Source organism: Tachypleus tridentatus, chromosome 6 (assembly GCF_004210375.1).
Source record: "Tachypleus tridentatus isolate NWPU-2018 chromosome 6, ASM421037v1, whole genome shotgun sequence".
In the NCBI taxonomy this organism is placed as follows: domain Eukaryota; kingdom Metazoa; phylum Arthropoda; class Merostomata; order Xiphosura; family Limulidae; genus Tachypleus; species Tachypleus tridentatus.
This window is the reverse complement of record NC_134830.1, coordinates 41,417,975-41,437,792: the sequence shown is the minus strand read 5'-3', so window position 1 is coordinate 41,437,792 and position 19,818 is coordinate 41,417,975. Positions and strand designations below refer to the sequence as shown.

Genomic DNA, 19,818 nt, shown 5'->3' with positions numbered 1-19,818 from the left:
TTGTAACATATATTGTTTATTACAGTAAAACCGGATGAAAACAAACAGAAAAAATAAGTTAAACTAATCCATGTGACGTTTTATGTGATTTCCAATAGTTGCAGCGCCAGTCAAAGATTCGGTCGTTCCACTAGGTTTTACAATGTTCACCTTATATGTACGAGATGGGCGGACACAATTTTTCTCGCCTCCATTGCGCAGTATTACAGGAACTTGTTATTAGAGAGGTGAAAGTTCTTGCATATAAAGCATGTGGATATATTACAACAGTAAGTTGGCGTTCAATCAGATAGTTTTCTTAACATAATTTGTTTATAGTGAAGTACAAGACCCCTGGTGGAGATCTTCCATTTATCAGCCTTGGAAGAAAAAGCAGCTATATTAAAAATAAACTTAGTATTGTTACATGTTTAAAATTACACCTACAATGTTTTAGACGTTATGTTGATGTTATGTATTCATGATGTTATGTATTCATGATGTTGCTAAGAAGATAAATAATTTATTTATTTCATTGTTTTTATTGTTTTTCATTTTAATAATAGACAATTATAACCATTTTCTGTTAGTTTAGAGTACATTTTGGCTACTGGATACTTGATTCTTCTATCAAAACGGTTTTATTTTGTTTTGATTTCGCCCAAAGCTACTCAAGGGCTATCTGCGCTAGCCGTCCTTAATTTAGCAGTGTAAGACTAGAGGAAAGCAGCTAGTCATCACCACCCACCGCTAACTCTTGGGCTACTCTTTTACCAACGAATAGTGAGATTGATTGTAACATTATAACGCCCCCACGGCTAAAAGTGGCAGAGCAAGAGAAAAACTAAGAGCATAGTATTTAGGTAACATATCTTCATACGAGCAATTTTTTTTCATTAGAAAGTTATTAGAATAAAATTAATCTGCGAACCATCTCTATTCGTCTCATGCATTGGTGTTTGAAAAAAGGAAATATATTCCTCACTTTTTTCTCAATGATATCTAATCCAATTATGATGTGTTGTATGGTACTTGTTTTACTTTAAGATGGTGCTACAGCTCAAACCGCTTTCCAGTGGCAGAGCGGTATGCTTGCGTACTTACAACGCTAGAAACCGGTTTTTGATACCCTTGGTGGGTATGGCACAAATAGCCCATTCTGTAGTTTTTGTTTAATTAAAACCAATAACAATAGCTCAAAATGAAGTTTGTAACTTGTTTCTAATGTTTCAGTGAGTAAAGTAAATGGAACGAAAATATTGAAACCATACAAAGAAATGCATGTCTCCTTACCTATCAAGCAGAGTTATCCATCTGTCTGTCTGCCTGGTCCTACAGTATGTTGTGAGAAACTAGCCGAGTCAATTTTGATAAAATTTGCTGGACATCTCAAAAAGAGCCGCACTCACCTCACCCGCTTCCAAAGAACGAGTTTAAATAGATCAGCAATAGGATGTATGATTCGAGTACCACCAATGGGATGTATGGTTCGAGTACGGCAGCCATTTCAAATTTATCTCATTAATGACGCGAATGAAAGTTCAACTAAACGAGGCGGTAGGTTTAATGCCCTTGCGTAGCAAAGATGGAAGTCAATGTAAGTTACTGGAATCAGTTGACTAAACTTAATGCTACTGTTTTTTGTGTTTTTTTGTTGTTGTTGTTTTTTAATAGGTTAACATCTCAAGTTACATCCTGATATAATAAACTCCTGAATAGAGAAGTCTTCTGAAAAAAAAATCACTTGGCAAATAAACGCCCAAGGGAAAACAGCCAAAATACAAAAAAAAAAAGTAGATATCAGGTTGCATGTGAACGATACCAGTGATACTCCCAAAGACGTACTAGTAACTCAAGGCAATGTGGAATACTTGTCCACTACTGATACTCTTAGTGATATACAAGTAATCCAAGACACCGTAAGCAACTTGTTCACCATTGATACTTCCAGCGACATACCAGCAGTCCAAAAAACTGTTGCTTTCTTGCCCATTACTGATGCTCCCAGTAGCATACCAGTAGTTCAAGACATTGTAAGATATTTAGTTACCATTGATACTCCCAATAACACATCGATAATACAATGTTAATATAAGTTACTTGGCTGCCATTGATACGTTCAATAACATAACAACATTTCACGACACTGTGAATTACTTGTCCACCATTGATAGCCCAGCAATATACCAGTAGTTCAACGTTAATATAAGCTACTTGACTACTAATTATGATGGTAGTCAATACCAATACTAGTAGTCCAAGTCACTGTAACCTATGTACCCATCAATAATGGTCTCATTAATATACTAGTAGTCTAAAACACTGTAACCTATGTACCCAACAACGATGGTCTCAGTAACATAGTAGTGGTCCAACCATTGATACTCCAGAAACTCGAATGGTAGTTGTTTACGTTGTTGTTTTCGTACAACTGCAAAGTTTTGTGCAGCTATTATTGTTATTGAGAATTTTAATTATTATTGTGTAATTTCATGGACTTTTGGGAGCTCATTTACCAAGTATTTATTTTCGAAGAAATTTTCTCGTCTCACAACTCTGCCATGTCAGAATATAAACATGAGACATAACTCAAAACATCACTTAGCTTAATTGCCCAAAGCAGTACATGTAATTCTAGTAGTTCAATTGTAATGCATGCCATGAGAGTATATGCTGATTATTGTAACTGTATCCTCTAACTTGCCGTCCCTGGTGTATATTCTATAAGAGGTAATGCTACATGCTGATTAGTGTAACAGTACCCTACAATCTGTCAGCCTGTAATGTATATTCCATGAAAGGTAAGGCTATATACTGATTTGTATAACTGTACTCTCTAACCTTCCATCTAGTGTATATTCTACTGATATAACTGTATCCTCGCACCTTTCATCCTGTAATGTATATTTTGTTAGACCCACTTGTCTGCTATATCTCGCAACACTAATTATTCATCGAATAGTTTTTACTGCTTAGTTAATAAAATATGTTTTGTTATTTTCTTTCCGGAAAGTTAGATGCATAACAAACAATAATATCTAATGTTTCCAAAGAAAGAACTAATTTTAACATAATGGTAAACCAGAAATAGGAATGTATTAACAGTTTGAAAATTTTATCTTTAGCAAAAGTTATATTTTAGTTGCTCCTAAATATTCACGACAAAAATGTAATTCTGCAACGTCGCCGAGTATGCAGAAACTGCATTAGCTTTTTGGTTATTCTCACACAATAAAACGTGCCCTCTAACTGAACAAGTGTATACTTTCTCGAAATTAGAATTTTGCTTTCAATCCACGTCTTGAAAATAGTTTGAGAATAGGCAGGTTGTATACGAACGATGCCAGAAATTTCAAATGGTAAATGTAGAGCAGTTACACCAGCTGTTGTCTGCGTGAGGGAATTTACACATGTCTGAAACATTGGGGAGTCCTCCACTCTAAAATGAAATTGTTAACTTCACGATGCATGTACCAGTTGTTGGTACAAGTTCCTGAAAATTAATCAAATGATATTAAATTACGTCATAAAATAAAGGGAGCGTTAGCACGATTTCCAAAGAACGTGACACCACAGGCCACGAAGCTTGACCCGTAGTGTTGACAGCGTTCAAAATGTAATATTGAAAGATATACCGAAACAGCCTTAATTTGACGGCTCATTCGTTACCGAGATGTACTTGAGAGCAGATTATCGGGTAGGAGAAGATATATCTAATTCATTTCTTTACATGTGTTTCTGAGATTTGTTTCTCGCCCACTAGACTTAATTAAATGGTGAAGTTTTAAATCGGAAACAATAAGTTTGTACGCGTTAGAAAAATCATCGTTTTGTGAATGTCTTGTTTACTGCTTGTTTCTCTTTCTTTTTTTTTTGTTATGGCCAGGTGGGTTAAGGCGTTCGACTCGTAATCTGAGGATCGCGGGTTCGAATCCCTGTCGCACGAAACATGCTCGCCCTTTCAGTCGTGGGGGCGTTATAAAGTGAAAGTCAATCCCAGTTTTCGTTGGTAAAAGAGTAGCCCAAGAGTTGATGGTGGGTGCAAAATTAGGGACAGCTAGCGCAGATAGCCCTCGTGTAGCTTTGCGCGAAATTCAAAACAAACAAACCACTTGAAAAATACGTTATTTGAATTATAACATTAGAATTATTTCCTTCTAAGAAGATTTCGGGAAGTTTATTTGATATTAAAAGTATTTCTACAGAGAGTTGAGTACGTTATATCAAAATGGTTTTAAATAGACAAGTCATATGACAACCACAGCTAATATAAAGTGTGGTAAAAAACATTTTAAACTACATTTTGACATTGTTTAGTATTTTGTAGGTAGTGTGATGCAACCGAAAATTTGTTGCTTTTTGGAAGGGTATGTATCTGACCTAAAGCATTCATACACGCCAATCACAAAGATGTGTTTAGATCGAGCTTTAGCTTATCCAACACTGGAATATCTCTTGTATTTAATGTCATTGGAAAACAAAGAAATATGGATTACCTTGAGATACCTGGACCATCCAGTAAGACGATGCGAGAAGTCGTGGTAAGCAAAACGCAGCGTCTTTTACAGATGAGAATCCACGAATGCAAAGGCCAATAAAAAGGCCATCTATAAGCCCATGCGACATAATGAAAGATCTCCGTCTGTAAAATAACACAAATCATGTATACACAAGCTGCTTCCACGACGTGCTTGTTATTCAATACAAAGAAATATCAGTGATGTCGCCGGACACAGTGCCTGTGTCAGAATCTGTCCTATCTTACTGTTAAAATGGACGCTGGAAAGCTGTAATCCTCATGCACTGTATGTATCATGGAAAGCCAACAAGAAGAAATTATGAGCTTTGTACATGATAGCTTTGCGATGGAGTTTTCATTATCAAGACGCATAGTCGTCAAACACAGTATGAGCGGGCATGGCGACATAGACTATAGCAATCTGACAAAGCTCTAAAATCGTTTTAATATAACGCACAGAATTTTGTAATGACTAAGTTTTCCTTTTTCTAAATGAAATTCCTTCAACTTGATACTCTGTGATAGAAGAATGACTTCACTCTCAAACTCCAGGATAGTAGAAGACAGCTAACTCCATGATTCCAAAACAGAAGAGGACAGTTCATTCCAGTTCCTAAATATCTTTCAGAAACAATGTTGAAACTGATAATTTTCTTTATTCCATTAAAGCTTATTTTGTATTAATTTACAAACCAATTATCAAATAATAAAGACATCAGTTTTTATGCTTCAGTAAAACAACACAAAAAATCCTACTAAATTTATCCCTTAGTTGCATTAACAGATCAAATTAACTGTTTACAAAAACATAATATTTCAAATGATTCTCATGGTGTAATTTATTATGTTAAATAATATAAACCTGTTTATCCCTAAAGTCTCCCAGTGGCTCAGCGGTAAATCCACAAGCCTAAAATTTGGGTTTCGATAGCCGTGGTAGGTAGAGAAAAAAATAGTCAAGCAAAAAATTACCCCGAAATTTTCCATACAGTACAAATTATTTTGTGACAAGTTTTAGTTAAACCTGGTTCTTATTCCCAAAGTTCTATTGAAGATAAAGAATCAGTTGTATTCAATAAATAGATCCTTTCAATTTATTTCGTAGAATACGTAGAGAGCTGAGTGGTGAAGAAGGAGTTGTTTTTTGGTGTTTTTTTAAATTAACAATTCTAAATACTAACTTGACTTAAAGTAGATTACATACAGCTGGTCTGAAGTTGTTTGGCACCCTTGGGCTACTTTACACGAGCCACCTAATACGGCATATTTGACTTTAAAAAAAACATAGTTTTTACACAACCGTGAGCCAAACGAACATTTATTTTTCAGATTATTCTAGCAGTAAAAGATTGTTTTCAAAAAGAAAAGTTAATTGAATTGTACATAACATCTCAACGGGTCGAAACTTTTGACTCAGTAGTGTTTTTTTTAAGAACTTAGTGCTTAGATTTTTTTCAAATAAGTGTAAAGCATCTTAATATAACATTACATAGAAATAGTAAAATGAAAGAGTAGGTAAATTTAAAACAAAAATAACTAATGTTTTAATACAGATTCATATAAAAAGCTCGTTAAATTGGTTTCTCTTTTTCAGATTTTAATTGTTTTGCTTCATGGGTTTAATGTTCATTGAGTGACGAGTTCTCCTCTTTTGAGATCTACGATATTGAACAATGGTAATAATTTTATCTTTTGTAATGGATGCTAGCTTATGTCTACGATATTGAACAGCAGTAATAATTTTATGTTTTGTAATAGATGCTAGCTTAGGCCTACGATGTTGACTAATGGTAAAAATTTTATCTTTTTTAATGGATGCTAGCTTAGGTCTACGATATTGAACAACAGTAATAATTTTATGTTTGGTAATGGATGCTAGCCTAAATCGACGATGCTGAACAATGGTAATAATTTTATCTTTTGTAATGGATGCTAGGTTATGTCTACGATATTAAACAATAATAATAATTTCATCTTTTGTGATTGATGCTAGCTTAGGTCTACGATGTTGAACAATGATAATAATTTTATCTTTTGTAATGGATGCTAACTTACGTCTAAAATGTGTAATAATGGTAATAATTTTATCTTTTGTAATGGATGTTATCTTTTCATTTCGCTAAATATGAAACGAACACTCCAGAATGCCTAACTTATTCAAAAGTACTATGTCAACTTTTGTTTATGGAATACATCATTAAGAGTCATTACCGAGAGGTGTCGCTTTCTCTTGCAAAGGCCTCAGTAAAACACCCAAGCTTTTATAAAACAACAATAAATATAAACTATAACAACATATATTGTTGTTTAACAGGCTAAAACTGGACCTATGTTAACTGAATAAGATAAATCAAGGATCTAAAACCGTGTAAGTTTTAGCCTCAAAATCATGATGTGAGCTATCACTTGTAAATGGAGGTTCTATATATAATATACTAAAACAACTGATAATTAACCTTATCACAACAGTGGGGATTATCGCCAACTTTCTAAAATATTTTATTATACTAGATAAAGGAGTCAACAAATTAATTTTAGTGTTCACCTTTAATATGTTTCTTGTTTATAGTTTATATTTAGACTAAATGCTAGGACTTGTAAAGAGACCTTTTCAGAAGACTAAAATCCTTCATTTGAATGTCTACATTATGGTAAGAAAAAAAAAGTGAACGAAGAAACCAGCTCAAAATACTAGCTTCTGGTTTTGCCTTTTTGTTTTTTTGCTGTTTATTATTTTGATATGATTTTTAAGAACGGAGATAAAATGTTTAGGTACAATTGCAGAGATCGCACTTTCAAAATCAGAAGTCGAGGTAGGTTTTTTACCGTTATTCGCAAATGGAGAGCTAATTAGCCCTTCCAAGAATTTATTGTGACATGGCCTGGTGATTACGCTGTTCGACTCGTAGGCTACGAGTCGTGGATCAAAACCCATCGCGGTGGGGCCATATATTGTAATCGGTAATCACACTTTTTTGTCTGCAAGAGAGAAGACGAAAACTTGGCAGCGAGTGGTATTGATTAGCTGTCTTCCCTGTAGTCTGTCACTTATAAGTTAGGGACCCCTAGCGCTGAAAACCCTCGAAGAGCTTTGCGGAAAGTTCCACAAACAAACAGGAATGTATTATTTGACCTGAATGTCCCGTTTCATTCTTTACAGCTTTATCAGTGAAGCCTAGTTTTGAGTCAGTTTTGAAATACTTGTGTCAGAGCCGTTTAAATCATTTCATGAGAAACGCGTGAAAAATAATAAGCTATTTTCCGTGTGAGAAGGGGGTGGCTGTTGGCACTTAAACAGAGGTATTACTTTAATAATATAATAAAAAAGTATTATTCACAATATTCGTTGATGGTGAGTTTACACAGTACGTCATTAATACCCAACTAACTTTCGATTTGTCGTTGTTTATTTTACCCCTGTCACGTGTCTTTTTACATCACAACACCGCCTAATGATTTAAATCCTAACTTTTACCACATTAAATTTTTCTATTTCTCTCTCGTGGAAACGCCCTCTGCAGGCTGTGAAACTGTTTTCCCCCTCCTGTGACCTCATTTCATATAATAAAGTATGTGGTATGCTTCTTTCGTTTAACGTACACTGATTGATCTGATTATTATTGCAAGCTATTAATGGACTATTTATCGTATCAGGTGTGTATAGAGACAACAGAATAAATCCACAATGCGTTTATACTAGTGTCGGAACGGGAGCATATAGTTTGTGGTACAACAACAACAGCGTGTACTAACATTGTGAAGAAACTCACGTCTATTTACTAGTGTAAGAATATTCATGTGTATTTCTAGGTGCTCAAGTTTTGGGTCATTCACGCGTGTTCTTTTATTAGTGTACTTAACAGTATAGGAACATCCACGCGGATATATGTGTATGTGCTTTTTAATTACTGGTTTGAAAACACTCATGTGTAGTTTGTCAGTGTATTTAATTCCATAAGTACATCCATATATGTACTTGTGTGCATGTGTGGGTGTTTAACTACTAAATTGAAGACACGTGTGTTCTTATCCATGCCTATTAGCCTACATATTAATACACTCGCTCATATTTTACACATTAGGGTTAATACATGGATATAAAATCACTCCCTAGCTTACAGATAAATCAGTTGCTATGCCAATAATGTATAATTCCTCACAGAAGAACACCTGTGTCGTGCTAACGTAAGGATAGTTCATGTTTATACTTGGTTGACAGGCAGATAACCATCAAGTGATGAACGAATTCTACGTCTATTACTGACAACACGCGAGTCTAAGGGCGCCACCTGGATACCCTCTGTTTCTTTGATAATTTTACTTTACAAGGTAGCACCAGCAGTTCATTTAAAGACAGAACTAAAACTTTTCTGTTATTAAATACATCATTAGAAGTTTGTATAACATGTCTTGATTAGAAGTTCGGGTAACATGTCTTGAATCTGAAGAGATTTCAATGTTTCCTATTACTTTAGCTACAAATATACTCCCTCCGAAACTTGTAATGTGTGTGTCGCAAGTTAAGTGTGGAAAACATGGATAATTATCTCTTCTAACTCCAGTTTTTTAGTCAACTGTTTGATAACTACCAATTTATCCGTCCTATTTTAACCTAACGTTTTATTTTTCTAATATTTTTTCACCTTTTTTGGCTATTTCTATGCTAATCTATCGGTCTATTTATTATATATATAAAACTCTCTGTGTGACGTCTCTATACATCGATTTGTTAAACGTTTAACTTGTACTTATATTTATCAAAATATCTTTGTACCAAATCACGTTTTAAACACCTGACTATCATCAGAACCGACGCACCTACGACGGTCTGATTTCATGACCTAAAAAATCGCCCCCATTCCATTTTTTTAAGGAGTTACAACTAACCAACCAATCAGGAGGCTTTTTAAAATGAGCCGTAGCTCTTGATTTGACAAGTTCTCTACTCTTCACCAATCAGTTTGTTCACCTGTTTATGTTTCTGAGTGGAGTGATGTAGAACTCTCACAGTAGTCTCTTTTCCTGAACCATTGTTCTATTATACGTATACACTGAACCACAAATCCTTAAGTTATAAATCAACAAACTTCCTATTGTATTGGACGTTAAGGTGAGTGTAATTAGATTATTTGTGGATATAGAAAGGAAAACATGATTTTTAATTTGTCGTGATTTACCATTCTGAATTTATTTTTTTTAAATGACTCCTGTTTCAGTTTTCCATGTTTTAGTTTGGTCTGATTTTACACGAGTTACTGGAAATTATACGCGGTTTTGATTTCGATTTTTTTCTGCATTTTCTAGTAAGTTTTTTTTTTTTTTTTATGACAAGCCATATAAAGAGATGTGGTAAATTAGTAAAACACGATTAAGCACAATTAGAAACTTGTTTGTACTCGTCACGTTCTTAGTCACTCTTAGATTTTAAAGATAGATATTAGCTATCTTCAAAATTTTAAGTGTCAATAACGACTACGACGTGTTTGTTTTTAGCGATCGATAAGAAAGCTCGTGCAAACCGAACGTGGTTTTTGACCTCTCAAATACACAAAAGCTAGAAGATTCTCTTAATTGTGAACACCTTGAAAATACAACACACGGCCTAAAAACAAAAGGTTCGAGATTTTCAGTTGATCTTAGGGGTAACTGTACGCGGACTGTGAATTCAAAGGCTCTATTTTGAGTTTTGATACCGCGAAAACACGTTCCGCAATTTTAGATCTTGGGTGAATTACAAGAGAGACGGTGAAAACCAACTATTCGGCCATACAGGGCCCGGCATGGCCAAGTGTGTTAAGGTGTTCGACTCGTAATCTGAGGGTCGCGGGTTCGAATCCCGGTCGCACCAATTATGATCGCCCTTTCAGTCGTGAGGGTCGTTATAATGTGACGATCAATACCACTATTCGTTGGTAAAAAGAGTGGCCCAAGAATTAACGATGGGTGGTAATGACTAGCTGCCTTCACTCTAGCCTTACACTGCTAAATCAGGGACGGCTAGCGCAGATAGCCCTCGAGTAGCTTTGCGCAAAATTCAAAAAACAAAACAAACAAACGGTCATACAGGGACAACCCTAAGATTTTTAGTTGGATGTTACCTAGTTACCTTCTCTCTAATCTATCAGAAATTAAAAAATGATACGCCCAAATAGGCCTTGTATAATTTGTGATGACGAGGAATCCATTAAAAGTAAAAATGTATCTCAAGACGGCTGGTATGGGTATTAAAACTTTTAAAACATAAAGTACAGAACAACGTTTAGACCTTCTTAGGTCATCTTCAGGTTCACAAAGAGCGTTTTTAACCTGAAAATGAATGACCTTAGAAGGTCGAAATGTTGTTCTCTACTTTATTTTTAAAACTTTTAATACCCATACCAGCCGTCTTGAGATGTTTTTTAGGCCTTGTATAGTTTTAAGAAAAAAGTCCAAACAAACAAACAAATTATAGTTCCAATTAAATGATTACAAAATATTTTCGTTGTAAAACTTACTTGTTCAGTTTTTAATTTATTTTTCCACTATTATACAGTAGTTATAGCTTTGAAAAGATATTCATAACGTTTCAGTTACAAAACTACCAATCGACTTTCGATTTGCCTTGTAGTCACTAAACTTTGCTTTAATTACTAATATAATGTTATAATCTTTGTGCTCTCATAATTCAGGTGGATGACTCTGTAGTAAAACTGACACCCGCCAGGAATAATGGCTTCTTCTCATTGTATATATTTCTTTCTACGCTCAAAAACAAACCACCAGTTTATGTCTATAATATTATTTTTATAATATTTTAGGGCAAGGGTTGACCCTGTTGTAGAGAACTAGGTTTCAGAGATGTTGAGTCAGGTTCGAATCCATGCTCAAAAATTGGAAGAACAATGCCAGCAGGCTTATATGCACAAAAAATCAAGTTTCGGTACCTGTGTTGAAAAGAGCATATAATGCTCAATGTATAGCCTTATGCTTGGTAACGGTAAACACCATGAAGTTAACATGTTATCACACGTTTAACACTCTATTTTAATTTTATTAGAAAAAAAAAGATGATTAAAAATAAAAATTCCCTTTATAACTTTTGTTTATACAAATTACAGTTTTGTTTAATAAGAATTTTATTAAAGTTAACATTATTAAGTACGACTAACAAATCCAAAGTGTGCGAAGATAACTAGGATAAAAATGGTGCTAGTTACATGGTGATTTTAGTTGTAAAATAACAGTTCACGTAAAGTTCTACTTTCAAATTTACAAAACATATTTATTTATAATTTTATTCTATAGAATTTAGCAATTTAGGTTCAATTCTAAGTGCCTTTCTTAACTAAATAAAGTTTAAACATACAAGATACATTGGCCACGTATTAGTGAGTATATGCTCATAAGGTTCGTTTATACCAATTTTAAGGAATTAATTTCATCTTACACATTTCAAATTGTGAACAAACATGAACATGGCGCAAAACGGTTTCTCATCAATAAGAACAAACGATTGAAAAAAATCATGAAAACAGATGAAAAAAACTGAGCTAACCCTGCTTTCTAATTTACATTATACAACTTGTATGAAAGAACACATATTATTGTGAAACAAAATAGCGTCGTAAAATTGAGCGAATGTGAGTTTTTTACATGTACACATCGTATCATGTTATAGAGTTTAACGCTGAAGAAGCAATGTACCGACACTGGGATAGGCAAAACAGTTCAGAACCTGTACTTGTGAGTAGGCAAAAAATGAAGAAATAAAAAAGTAAAAGAAGATACAGGTGTTTATTGAATACAGAGAAAAAATACGAATGGTAAAAAAGGAAGAAGTAAAATATATATAAAACAATACAAATCTGTATTTAGCCCAGAGAAAAATATACATGTAAATAAAATAATAAGTTCTATGTTTCTATTTTTGTTGATAACAAGGCTACTCAAGTTATATGTCAGAAGATGTACCATGGGCACAAAGGTTAAAACATTATTTATCTGAAAACAGTATTAAAGGCAACATATTAGAAAGAGCAGGAATTACACTATGAACCTATACAAAACAAAACACATTTTTAAAAAAACACTAACAACTAGGCCACGCCCAGGACTTTTTCGATTAATCAAAGTGCTGACAAACAAAAGGCAACTACCGAGTTTAATCCAAGCTTCTCCAAAACTACAGTCAAGCTGCACAAACTAAGTATGAATTACGTGTAAAAATAGAACTTTCTCACTTAAAATTATCAAACGGCACAAAACCAAATGTAAGAAATGCTTTCGATCCCTCGAATATAAATTAGAGCCACTGTACTCAGAATAGTGAAAATGCCCCAATCTTGGATATTCCAAGTTGTTTACAACTAGCTCATGTAGAAATGCTCCTACCACTTCACCACAGACAGTCGGGGAAGATGTTTGAGACATTCGGAATGAGTGACTATTAAATACTATTTCTTAAATTATACAAAAAAATTCCATAATAATTGGTATATATATAAAAAAATTATATATTTCGATACTTGTAGTACATAGCTATTAATTTGCACAATCATAACTTTAAGATAATATTTTAAATTGCTTTTTAGTTACTTTTAGTCTGTTTTTCATATTTCAGATGAAACGAACGTCGTTTATTTAGTCACAGTACATCCCATGTGAATAGCTTCTATGCGTTAATCTCATAGGCGCTTTTGTTTTTTGTTTTTTTTAAGTATTAACTGCGATCTTTGCTAAGACATTCAATGAACAAATTACAGCTTTGGAGCCATCGCAGTATTGACGTTAAATTACCCTAAAACTGCTAATCTTTCATAAAACAGGGAAAAAGTATCTTCCAGATTTCACTTACAGACTTGAAAGGGTGGATGAAAATACCAAAATTTAGTGTACTTTTGACTTACTGTGGACAAAATCACACGTGTTTATGTATGTATATTTATACTAAACACACATAATAACAAATATAGCCAAGATATAGATAGACAAGTTAATCGACCGTTGCCGAAAATACAAAATAAGTTACATTTTATGCTATAGGAAAGGTGTTCCGGAACGTTACAGTACAAATGGAAGCTGCTGTCGAGAAACACATGCTGATTCTAAAACACTAAAAGTCCACCTAAGAAACTAAACAGATCCTGAAGAAACCGCAGGGCTCCAGCCCTACTCGTAAAACCTGGTTCAATAAAACATCATTCAAGTTTCCCAATACGGGTTGTGCAATACAAAAATAACTTTATAGTTCTAATCATTACCCGTATTAGGACATATTGATAACAAAATGGGGGAAGGTCAGCTGCTAATACATCGTAAACTACAAGCGAACATCGTTTACAGGCTGTGTGCCAGTTTTTGGAGGCATGAATATTCTAGTGTTCGGTGCTTTCTGCCAAAAAGTAGGCTACGAACTAAGCATAACTTAAAACAATTTTTAATTTATCCATTACGTGCATATATATATATTTTCGCCCACCGCTAGTATAGCGGTAAGGCTACGGATTTACAACGCTAAAATCAGGGGTTCGATTCCCCTCGGTGGACTCAGCAGATAGCCCTCTGTGGCTTACTATAATAAACACACATATATGTTTCCCGTCAATTACTATAAGAACTTGATAGTACCTCGATTAATTCAATCGTAAGCTTTGTCTCACTACAAATCAGATGTACGATACATATGGATTTTTTATTGCAAAACCATACAATAAGAAATGTCCGCAGGAGGGATAGAACTTCGAACTGTAGCGTTTTAAACAATAAATACTACCACTGATCCACCGGGAACAATTATATATTTAAAACCACCATATTTTGGATGAGATGAGTTGTTGTTGTTTTTTCCAAGCTTTCAGTTATTAAAGTAATGTGAAAGGTTAGGAAATGTATCATAATATCGAGTATACTAAGCTTAGGTTATTACAGCTAGTTTCTGTTTGTAAACAAGACATTAAATAATATACTGCATTGACTTATTCCATTAATTAACTATCTTTTAAACACACAGATTTCAACTTCTATTAATAAATCAAAATTGTAATTGTAGATAAAAGACCCATGGGCACAAAGTATTTTTTGGCATGTACGTATGTAGCTCTGTAGTAGCCGGTGGTACCTTGTTGCTGGTAGTGTTTCGTACTCTCACGGTAGGCTGCGCTTCGGTTGACGGTTTGTTTCATACTTTCGCGGTAAGTTCCGTTACGCGACTGAGAACTTACAGTTGAACGGACGATGGCGGGTATGATTTAGGGGTTACGCCCTTAGGGGTTACGCCCTAAAGCAGGAAGAAACGAGCAGGTGGTTGTTCTTTATTACCTGTTATCTGCACTTCTGAACACTAGCTTAAGGTCAACACCTGGTTCTTGCGCTTGTTGTCTCACTCTATTACTGTATTGATTTGAATTTGAGGCGGCCTCGAATTAAATGCGACCTTACTTTTGAAGGACGCGAATTTGTTTTTATGTAAAACTAAAATGTACAGTGGACCTAATCGATAATAAAACGGTACTGTAAAATAGATGAGGCAACTTCAGAATTTCAGTAAAACAAAGAGTAAAAAAATATAAGTTTTTTTGTTTTCTTTTTGACTCACCGTTAGTGTCTAGCAGCGATACAAATATCTAATTCAGTTGGTGTTACAATACGGTAATCCCGCAGAAAGGTTTTACGCGCTTTGTGACCTAACTTACACACAAGAAAATGTTTATACATCTTTAAAAGTAAGTATCAGTTCCAACCATGGTTGTAAAGTCAATGTCAAAATAGTAAAGTATCTAAAATACAGTGCCTACTACCTAATCGTTAGATAAGAGACAAAATATTGCTCATAAATGTCACCCAGGAGAAAAGTCCTCGTTTTTGTCTTCATTGTTGTCTTAGTCTGTTTCTCTGCTTTCTTCATCGTTCAGCGCGTCATGGCCAGGTGAGTTAAGGTGTTCGACTTGTAATCTGAGGTTGGCGGGTTCTAATCCCCGTCACACCAAACATGCTCGCCCTTTCAGCCGTGAGGGCATTATAATTTTACAATCAATCACACTATTCGTTGGTAAAAGAGTAACCCCAGAGTTGATGGTTGGTGGTGATGACTAGCTGCCTTCCCTCCAGTTTTACACTACTAAATCAGGGACAGCTAGCGCAGATAGCCCTTGAGTAGCTTTGCGTGAAATTCAAAACAAACAAACTTCATCGTTCTACAAAATATCGCCATCAGTCCTATCAATTTCCTAAAGTCTTCAACGATACATTCAGATGAGATTCCACCTTGTACCTATAGTATCCATACACACCATAAGTTCGTTAAAGATTTCTTGATTTTCACAGATGGAGTTAGAACGAAATCGTCGCTGAGTAATCGACACGTGTACTTTTTATTATTAACAACCATTTCTTAATTATACTTAGACAATGTTTGTAAAAGCCCTGCTTGTGTAGAGAAACCTATGGATAAAATACAAAATGCTTACAAAAAAAATGGTTTGGTTTTCATTTAAGTTCCAAAGGTTATGAGAATGAAATGTAAAAAAATTAAGCGAAATTTTTTTTCTTACAATGAAATACGTCTTTCTCACAGAGTGGCGCAGTAAATTATCAAATGAATTTTTAATTTCTTTAAATTAAAATTTTAATACTTTACTAAAAAACTTATTATTTTGTGTATAACATAATGTTCTCAATTACTAAAATACTAAATTTTGTGAAGTCACACAAAGTAAATTCAGAACTATAGTGATTACTATTTCTCCACTATATACTGTTCTATTAAATATGAACTTGTACTATTTCGCAACTGTCTTGATTGCGAATGTCGACTTCACATGCGTGTTGCATGTATAAATTTTGTTAAAAAAATCGTTTTAAATTCAAGCCAATACGGTGTTACTCTTTGTAACAGCTTCCGTATCCACGATTGCTTTTTCTGTTATCACTCAGTGTTAACCTTAACTACACTTTAAATCTTAGTCTTAACTTATTTGCTTATTTTATCCAAATTGAACAGATCCAAATTCCATTCTAAATTTCAATTCTACAAACGTTAATTTAAAGATTACTAGAAACGTGAAAACTCGTGCTGGAAAGAGCTCCTCTACTTTTCCATTGTCTGCCTCTTCCTATAAACACACTCCAAAAAAACTTGATTTCGATTTTAAAATCCAGTCAATATATATTTAATATAATTGGAATCTATTTACGTTCTATTTAAATGTTTAAAATGGACTCAACAAAAAAGGAAAGCATTGTAAGTTGCGTTATAAGAGTGGCAGCCAATTCTGGTATTTAGTTAAGCGTATTCGCTTCCGAATAAAGACAGCTAATAAGCGACACCTGCTACCACAAGAATTTTGTATGGCTGTTCCAAATGAATAACGGGATTGACTGTCACTATTATAACAAGCCCATAGATGAATGCTCAGAGATGAGTCAGTGGTATCGCGTCTCCGACCTTCTAAGGTGCTAACCTTAATAACCAGACTGGTTTTGTTATTCAGGGTTACATTATGACATTATAAAAATATATGTACAAAATTACAGTGGAAACATTGTTTAAATGATATAGCTCTATCTTTGGCTTGATCTTACTTTAGTAACCTGGCATGGTGGTGATTAATGGGTTCAACTCGCAGTTTGTGGGATCGAAAGTTGTCACCGTAAATGCTTGTTGTTTCAGCCAAGGGGACGTTATGGTGTGTCAGTTTTGTTTGTTTTTGAACTGCGCGCAAAGTTACACGGAGGCTATCTGGGCTAGCTCTCCCTAATTTATCAGTGTAAGACTAGAGGGAAGGCAGTTAGTCACCACCACCCACCGCCAACTCTTGGGCTACTCTTTTAACAAAGAATAGGGGGATTAACCGTAACATTATAACGCCCCACTACCCTCGGATTACGAGTCGAGGGCCCTAACCACCTGGCCATGCTGGGCCTATGCGTCAGTTAATCTAAATACTTGTTCGTTAAGAGTAGTTTAGTTGTTGGTAATGTTTATTAACCCACTTTCTTCTATAAAGTCAATCATTTCAAAATTAGGGAAAGATGGCTCAGATACCCATCGAGTAGCTTTACAACACACATCAACCAGCATTGTTCATAACAAGAGGGATATTAACAGCCTCTACAGAGGTGAGATGAGAGTTTGAAATGTGTTTAAAACTATGTTTTTAAAACCATATATTTACTGAGTTACCGGTCTCTCTTTGATGGGCGTATTCATTTGTTAGAACTGAGTCGTTCTACCAACAAATAATATAAATTCTGGATTAAATCATCATTAATTTTAACGTTCGCTCATTTCCTTTCGTAACAGTTAATATTTGACAAAATCGCGAGTACAGAATTATGAGTGAATTATGAAGTTAAGACAGAAATGAAATACGTCATTCACAAAAATAAAAAAAAAAATTGATCTGTAGCTACTACACGAAAAAAATATTCATTTTTTAACATAATTATGCAGTTTGTAATAAAAGGTACGAAGAGAATGTGCGTCTTAAGTGGAATATTTTTAGTTTACAATACATTCACTTAATTGTACTAGTTCTTCTACGTAGTCATTTTGTCTTATTTTTTCATAAAATGTTTGTGATTATTTATATACATACGTGTTCAACATTTACTTATACGCCAATTCTGAAATTATTAGGTTATTTACTTCAATATTCAAACCAATGTTGTTGCTCTTTTAACTGTTAACTGCTGATTCTGTAACCGTTGGAGAAGTAAAATGCTAAATTAGAGACGGCTGGCATGGATGTCCCTCGAGTAGCTTTGTGTGAAATTTAAAAAACAATCAAAAACAAAACAATCAACTGAACTTACTCTCTTGAGTATATTTGAAACTTAATCTTCTCCCCAGGTGAGCCAGCGGCAGTCTTACGGACTTGGGTTTGATTCTCCTCAGAGGACAAGGTTTATAAAGCTTTAAGCTAAAACAATCCGCTTTGATCTTGTATGTAAATATCATAACATACCGTCTTAGAAAATCCTGTGAAGGAACAACTATTTTCACTAAATATACTCTTCAAAAAAAGAAACGCAAAAGGCAAAATTTGAGACAAATTGTTAACAAGTTTATTCCGGGTAGTTCTGTATGACATGTGTGAAACTTTGCACATTCACTGCTGAACATCCAAAGTCTGCAAAGGCGAAGTCCACGCTCACTAGTTGAAGTTTAACGTCACTCAACGTCAATAACAAGTATGCCCCCCGTGAGCATCAATAACTGCTTGGCATCTCCTGCCCATGGAAGCGATGAGATGACGAATAACATCCTGTGGAATGGTTGTTCCACTCAGCCTGCAAAGCTGCTGCAAGCTGAGGTAGAGTCCGCGGTTGAAGTTGTCGCCGTCGCAGACGTCGGTCCAACTCGTCCCAAAGATGTTCGATGGGGTTTAAATCTGGTGATCTGGAGGGCCAGGGAAGAACGTTGATGTTGTGGTGTCTCAAGAAGACAGTGGTGAGTCGGGCTGTGTGAGGACGGGCATTGTCATGTTGAAAAACGTCATTGACGTTCACCATGATGGGTTGCACATGGGGCCTAAGAATCTCGTAGACGGTTGCGTACGGTCTGATCGGAAATCCTACGCAGCCTTGGTATGGTTGAGGCAGTAGACGTCGCAGTGGTGGTCCTATCCCGAAGGTGATGTAACCGAATGTAGCGATATTGTGCGGGCGTGGTCACACGAGGTCTGCCAGATCGTGGACGGTCACGAGTTGATCCATGTTGTTGGTGACGATTCCATAGCCTTGTGATGGTACTTTGATGGACATTCACAGCTTTGGGAACATCTGATCGAGATTCGCCTGCTTCCAAGCGACCAATGACGTTGTTACGTTGTGCTTCAGTCAGTCTTGGCGTAACTGTATTGCGTGTCGGTGGCTTAACACTGAGCTATGGAAACCGAGAACCCGTCACTTGTGTAGAGATTTTGCACATGTTGCACTTGCAGAACATGCAGATCTCTCAAACAAATTTATTGGACACGAATGCATTTTGGCGAAAAATCCGATGTTTTTCTCCGTTTTCAAAGTGCACAACTTTTATTGTCATTTTAGTCTGGCAATTAGTGCCTTAACACGTGTAACATCACATACTCTGAGCTTGTAACGTTATTACATATATTTCTCTTTAAAATAAAAAAAAATATCCCTTTTGTGTTTCTTTTTTTGAAGAGTATATTTACCTGAATGCAAATATTTTCTATTCATTTTTTCAACATTTAATGTAAAATATATTAACGTTTAAATGGACCCCCCCTTCAGTCGCTCAGAGGTAAACTTGAGGGTTCATTCGCTAAAAGTCAGATTTCGAGTTTCTACTCCTTAAACACAACCAGCTTATCAAATGT

General features: G+C 35.0%; 1 protein-coding gene across 1 annotated transcript in view; it reads left to right on the top strand.

Moving 5' to 3' along the window:
- The first annotated feature begins 9,460 nt into the window (after window positions 1-9,460).
- The window catches only part of LOC143252323 (beta-1,3-galactosyltransferase 5-like), a 30,479-nt gene continuing 20,121 nt past the window's right edge, over window positions 9,461-19,818 (top strand). The window contains exon 1 of the mRNA XM_076504286.1: window positions 9,461-9,608. The gene's annotated coding sequence lies outside the window, so the exon portion shown is untranslated. The remainder of the gene's footprint in view (window positions 9,609-19,818) is intronic.